Below are 7,274 nucleotides of genomic sequence, written 5' to 3'. Positions count from 1 at the left end.
CCCCCATTTAAATGTCTTTTGGATATCTCACGTACAGAAGCAGCCTCTTGGTTTTTCATCTATAAACTGGCATCTGCTGAAGACAACTCCATTCTGTCAATTCCTCTAGCCAAAAACTTGAGTTATTCTTTTTTCTTCCCCTCCCCTGCTCCTCCTCTTTTTAAAAGTCATTTTGAGTACTCCATCTGGAATTCATTGTCTCAGACATATGTATGGATAGCTCCTTGATTCTTTTAGGAATTTCATCAAATGTCATGTCTTTGGAAAGGGCTTTCTTTATGCTGCTTCATAAATGACAAGTTCCCATCACTACTCTGTATCCTTCATCCTACATTTTCTTTTTTATGGCAATTACCACTTTATGACATATTATCTCTTTATTGTCTGTCCTCATAGAAAAGAAGCTTGAGAAAATGGGCTTTGTCTTTTGTTTCCTGCTATATTCCAAAGTTTAGGACAGGAGTTGAAACAGCAAACTCAAAGAAAATTATTTGCTGAATGAAAAATTATGCCTTTGTATTATAATCCTATATAATTCTGTAATTTTAAGTTTGCAGTTATTTCCTTAAGTATTTCCAGTGTTTTATCCATTATCTTTTGGCACCTGTGGATGGCTAAAGAGAATTTCACTTGTTACTCTGGTATCATTTGCTTTTATTTAAAGTAATTTATCAATTTTCAAAACTTTTAAAATTGTCATTTAATTCTTAATATTCTATAGTTTTGCTTCTCTGTGACTTGGAGTGGATTTTAAAGTTTTAAATGAAAGGTTAAATAAACAAATAAGTAGTCCATAGTACATATACCATGAGTATGTGTATCATCTAATATCTAGCTTTCTTTTAAAAGTTTCTTTTAAATCTGAGAATGCCCATTAGATGAATATTTTTATTTTGGTTTTCTTAAATTTTGGATAGTTCTCAGTTATTACCTTTAAAAATATTGTTCCTTTACCCTTTCTTCTACTCTTTTCTAGAAATTGTTCATCCTATTTTCTGGGCCCTTGATAATTTTTTTCATATTATAATGGAAAAATTCTTATTTTTCTAAAATATCTTTAAATTCTTAATTCTAAATCACTAATGTCCAGACTACTCTGGAGTCTAAAATCTCCTTTAAATTTCAAAAATTAAACTTTTATTTTCAAAATTTTTGACATTTTTCCTTTTTATTTTTTGACTCTTGCTTTGCTCTTAAGTTTCCTTTCATAATTTCTATTTTTTTGTAATTGTGTATTAATTATGCCTTTTGGGTCATTTAAGCATCATAAATGTTTAGACAAAAGTCTCTGTAATATTGTTTATAAAACAAACTTTATCCAGCTTGAATTCATGTTAAAACTCTCCAAGTTACAAATGATATATTTCATTAAGGGTTCTGGGGCTCTCTGGGTTATTGGTGAAAAATCCTTGACTGAGGGCAAACCTTCCCAAATTTTTCTCAAAATTTGCAGGTAACAGGACCCAGGCTAAGGGACAGTCTTTAATATTGGTCTCCATGTTGATGAGAAATAGGGAAATCTTTTGATTATAGGTGGGGTTTGAATATTTGAACTTGTTTATGTTATCTTATTTTGCCTTTTTCACTTTTATTAAAAGTCAATATAGTCAAAGCTATGATTTTTCCAGTAGTCATGTATAGATGTGAGAGTTAGACCATCAAGAAGGCTGAGCACTGAAGAACTGATGCTTTCAAATTGTGGTGCTGGAGAAGACTCTTGAGAGTCCCTTGAACTGCAAAGAGATCAAACCAGTCCTAAAGGAAATCAACCTTGAGCACTCATTGGAAGGACTGATGCTGAAGCTGAAACTCCAATATTTTGGCCACCTGATGTGAAGAGCTAACTCAAAGGAAAAGACTCCGATGCTGGGAAAGATTGAGGGCAAGAGGAGAATGGGGCAGCAAAGAGTTTGACACAACTTTGTGACTGAACAACAACATCAATGCTTTGGGTTAGAGATGATTTCTTTATACCCCCCTTTTTTCTCAACTGAAATAGAAAGGTATACATTATATTTTTATTCTTAATGGCTGTGTCTAAAATACCTATTTACCCCCAAATAATTAAAAAGTTAATCTTATTCTTGGAAGGTGATAAGTGAACGTATTAGTAACTCAGTTATGTCTTACTCTTTGTCACCCCATGAACTCTAACCCGCCAGGCTCCTCTGTCCGTGGAATTCTCCAGACAAGAATACTGGAGTGGGTAGCCATTCACTTCTCCAGGGGATCTTCCCCACCCAGGGATTGAACTTGTGTCTCCTGCATTGCAAGCAGATTCTATACCATCTGAGCCACAAAGGAAGCCCAGTCTTACTCGTATTCCATGCCAAAATTTATGGAAACCTGAATCTTTAAAACTCTGGTCTCCTTCACTTTCCATTGTCCTAAATTTCCTGCCTTATTTCTAAAACCCCCACATCTAGATTTTCATTATTGTCTATCAACATTTTCAATGCACAAACATGCTTGCTATATTAATCATTTGATATTTTGCATGCCTGCCACTCCTTCCTTCCTTCTATCAAGCTTTGGGAGATATATTATATTCAAAATATTGACTGTCTTCTACCACAGAACTGTACTTTCCCTCTCCTGATGGTAAATTTGTTTTGCCAGGAATGGAGCAGAAGTGGAAAATGTGTTGCTGCCAAAGAGCTGAAATTCTGAACTTGCTCTGAGGGCCTGTGGATCTGGAGCATGGAGGATGTGGGGCTAAGCTCCAGCTACACACAACCTTTCTTGGTAGTAAAGCCTAGCCTCTCCCCAGCCTCTCTCTTGAGAGACTTTGATACATAAATTGCCTTTGAAAAGCTCTCTGGCTGACAGTTTGCTTATGGTAAAATCCTGTAGTCTTTGCCTGAAAAAAAAGTTAATTTTGCTTCAATGTTTTCTTTCTTTAAAGGTTTCAAATTTAATACTCACACTTTCTCCATAGTTATAAATTGTATAAATGTATAAAATGTATAAACTACAAAAAATTTAGTTATAACTCAACATAAAAACTTTCAAACTGGGAAGGTTCCTCAATTATTATTATCTTTACACTTTTGAAGACTACTGGCTGGTTATTTTGAAGTTCACTTTAGCTGCTCAGTAGGGTCCAACTCTTTGCGACCACGTGGACTGCAGCACGCCAGGCTTCCCTGCTCATCACCAACTCCTGGAGCTTGCTCAAACTTATGTCCATCGAGTCGGTGATGCCATCCAACCATCTCATTCTCTGTCGTCCCCTTCTCCTCTTGCCTTTGATCTTTCCTAGCATCAGGGTCTTTTCCAATGGGTTAGTTCTTTGCATCAGGTGGCCAAAGTGCCGACCTTTGTCGGCAAAGTCATGTCTCTGCTTTTTAATATGCTATCTAGGTTGGTCATAGTTTTTCTTCCAAGGAGCAAGGGTCTTTTAATTTCATGGCTGCAGTCACTATCTGCAGTGATTTCAGAGCCCAAGAAAATAGAGTCTGCCACTGTTTCCACTGTTTCCCCATCTATTTGCCATGAAGTGATGGAACCAGATGCCATGATCTTAGTTTTTTGAAGGCTGAGTTTTAAGCCAGCTTTTTCACTCTCCTCTTTCACTTTCATCAAGAGTCTCTTTAGTTCTTTGCTTTCTGCAAAGAAGAAATAGATGATTTCTATTTGTGTCAAGTTTAAGTTTTCAGACCTGTTTCTTTCTTTACCTTTTATTTATATAAATACTATATAAACACAACCTTGAAAAAGATATAAAACATTTCCAGTACCAGAGAAGGCTCATTTAGTCCCTTCTGAGTAATGTTACCTTAAGGGATTCTCTATAGTCATTTATTATTCTTGTTGAATTTCATACAAATGGAAACAAGTTTATATTACTTTGTTCAGAATTTTAAAAAGTTAATTTTGGTTAATTTGAGATAATTTTAGAATTATAGAAATGTTCCAAGAATAGTAGAGAAAGTTTCTACAAACTTTTCACTGAGCATCACTTTATATCAACAGCTTTTTTAGCCATATGTCTTAGGTAAACATAAGTACACTTCAATTAGGTATATACCTATGTATTGAATTACTGGTCATAAGGTATACATGAGTTTAGCTTTAATCTCTGCTGCAAAACTATTTTCTAAAATGAGCATAACAATATGCAACCAAATTCATTAATATATAAGAATTCTAATTGCTTCACATCCTTGCCAATCCTTGCTACTGACAGCCTTTATAATTTTAGACATTCTGCTGGTTATGCAGTGGTATCTCACAATGTTTTAAATATTCATTTAAACTAAGTGTTAGTTGTTCAGTCATGTTTGACTCTTCATGACCCCATGGACTGTAGCCTGCCAGGCTCTTCTGTCCATGGAATTCTCCAGGCCAGAATACTGGAGTGAGTAGACATTCTGTTCTCCAGGGAATCTTCCCAACCTAGAGATTTAACCCAGGTCTCTTGCATTGTAGGAACATTCTTTACCATCTGGGCCACCAGGGAAGCCCAAATTTTCATTTAGGTTATAACTGATGACGTTGAATATTTTTTCAAATATTCACTGGACATTTTGCTATCCTTTTTGGTGAAGTACTTTTTCAAGGCTTTTGCCTACTGTTTTATTGGATTATCTGTTTTTCTCATTGATTTGTAGGTATTTTTAATATATGCTGAATAGGAGATTTTTGTCAGTATATGCATTGAAAATATCCTCTATTCTACTTTTTGACTAACATTAAAACAATGTTTCTAGAAGAAAACATAGGGAAATATATTTATAATCTTGGAATAGGCAAAAATTTGTTAAACATGACACAGAAAGCACTAATGTTAAGAAAACATTAAATTGGATTCATAAAGCCATTTTAATATTTTTATTTTAAAGTCTTTTTAAAGAATTTTACACAATGTCTCCTTTTTTTTTTGTCATTGGTGTTATTATGTGTGTTCATTCTCTTTCTTGGAGATTTGTCTCTTAAAATGTCGTGTAATTTATTATTATTATTATTACCTAGTCAGCAGAATTTATTTTCTGTTGGAGTCCAGCAGTTTCTGTACTTTTGAAAAATCCTTTAACAACAAAGTATTCTTTTGTCACTTCTGGGGCTTCACTAGTTATGGGTATATTTTATGTTTATTCCCAATTTGGGTCTCTATTCCACATTATAAATTTGGAACTCACAGTTACACTTGGAGCAGGCTTCAGTATCCAATATATTTCGAATGATCACACCCATAGCGTCAGGGAAATAATGAGATTCCTTGCTATTTGTCCAGGCTGATGGGTGGAATTTTCTAGTTTCCCTTTAAAGAATAGGAGAGTGATGAAAATACCCAGATTTTACAGGCAGATCAGCTCCAGTTCTCACACAGCAGAGACCTGTGACTACATGTGCTCCAGCTGGGTGGGAAGCAGATAGTTCTGAATCAGTTTAGTCTTTAATTTTGCCCCCAAATGTCTGCTGTGTGTTTAACTGTGTTTCCAAAACACAGAGATTTTATGGCTACATTGAGGAACAGCTCTGAAAAAGATATATTTCAATAAATACCAGACAAGACTATGTGGTCAGGTTGTAGCCATCTTTGTATCCCTAGCCCCTGGCCTAATACATAGTTTATTGATTATGTGAATAAATTAAGATTAAATTTCAGCTCTGTAATGTAGACTGAAGCATGAGAAGATGCAATTGGAATCTATTTTCCTGAAAACTGCCTTTAGAATGATTCTGTTCTTGTTTGTGTAAGTTATGACTATTTGACAAGAGTCCATGAGAAAGAGAATATGATAACCCTCTTGTCAATACCAAGGATGTGTCAATAATGGAAAAACTCTTCTGTGCAAACTGTCCTGGGAACAACAAAGCAGACAATACCCATTATCCATGTGTCATTTCTTGGTTGAGGACATAAAAACAGATCAAGGCAAAACCCAGTGCGTCTTTAAATTAGTGGCACAGATCGATGCCCATATTTCTCAGTGTCATGTTTCATTATGTTGAACTATTTATGTCATCGTAACCCAAAGCATCTTAATGCAACCTGACACCCAGGTTATGTTGCATTAAAAAAAATAAGAAGCTATTGCATTTTTTTAATGGGCTGGAAAGCATTCCAGGTCTCTTTTCCACTCAGTGTGGGGTTATCACACGTTGTGTGTGTGGGTACAGTTCTATACTAAATGTTGAGAGATTGGAGACCTTCAATTTAAGTCTATTAGAAATATTCCCTGAGCATGGCCTCTCACCTCTATTTTCTGTCAGTAATAGCGGTTTCAAAATTAATTTCAGGGTGGTAAAATTATTCTTCCTGATAGTGTTTAAAGATGATCAGTTAAATTGGGGACATACTCATCTAACTTTCCAAATCAAAATGTCACTCAGCTTTTAAGTTCTGCTTAAATGCTATACCATCTATAAAGCTTTTACATCTTATCATTTAGTTTTCCTTTTTCTGAATTTTCTTAATTCTAATTATCAGTCATCTGCACTGATATGGCATATTTTTTATATCCTAATACTATAGATTTTGAATGCATATTTAAGCTCTATACAATAACTTAAATTTCTTCAGGATAGGGATTAGTCTTAGGACTGTAGTTTAGTGATTCTCTAATTTTCAGTGTCCATAAAAATAATTATGAACTGTTATAAACTTAGATCTTTGTTACCCCACTAGAGAATTTGACACAATAAGTCTGAAGTGGGAATCAGTCATCTGCATTTGCAGTAAGAAGCTGTAGGAGAGTAAATACAAAAATTACCAAAGTCGGGCACATCCTAGTCAAAATCCTGAAAGCCAAAGACAAAGAGATAAAAAGAACATATTTAAAGCTGTTGGGGGAAGAAACAGTGTGTTATATGCAATGGAATATGAATGATGGTTGATATTTTGTCAGAAATAATGAAGGCTAAAAGACAATGGAATGGCCATCTTTATCTCCAAGGGGAGGAAAAAGAATTCACCGAACTAGAATTTATATGCAATGAAAATATCCTTAAAAAAGAGAGTGAAATACATATTTACATAAATGAAAGCAGAGAACATTTATTGTTGGCAGACCTACACAATAAGAAACTTTAAAGGAAATTCACCAAGTTGAAGGGAAATGATGTCAGATGGGAATTTTTTTCCACAAGAAGGAATAAAAAGCACTAAAAAGGATAAATATACAAGTTAACATAAAAGACTACTTAAAATTTTTCTCCTCTTAATTTGTTTAAAAGGCAAATAAACTCTTTAAAGCAAAAATGACATCATTTTAGGGAGGAAACCCAAAGCCAGTGCTCTGTTACAACCTAGGGGAGTGGGAGGGGAG

This window comes from Bison bison, unplaced genomic scaffold, assembly GCF_000754665.1.
Source record: "Bison bison bison isolate TAMUID 2011002044 unplaced genomic scaffold, Bison_UMD1.0 scf7180017864286, whole genome shotgun sequence".
NCBI classification, from domain to species: Eukaryota; Metazoa; Chordata; class Mammalia; order Artiodactyla; family Bovidae; genus Bison; species Bison bison.
Note: the sequence above shows the minus strand (reverse complement) of the source record.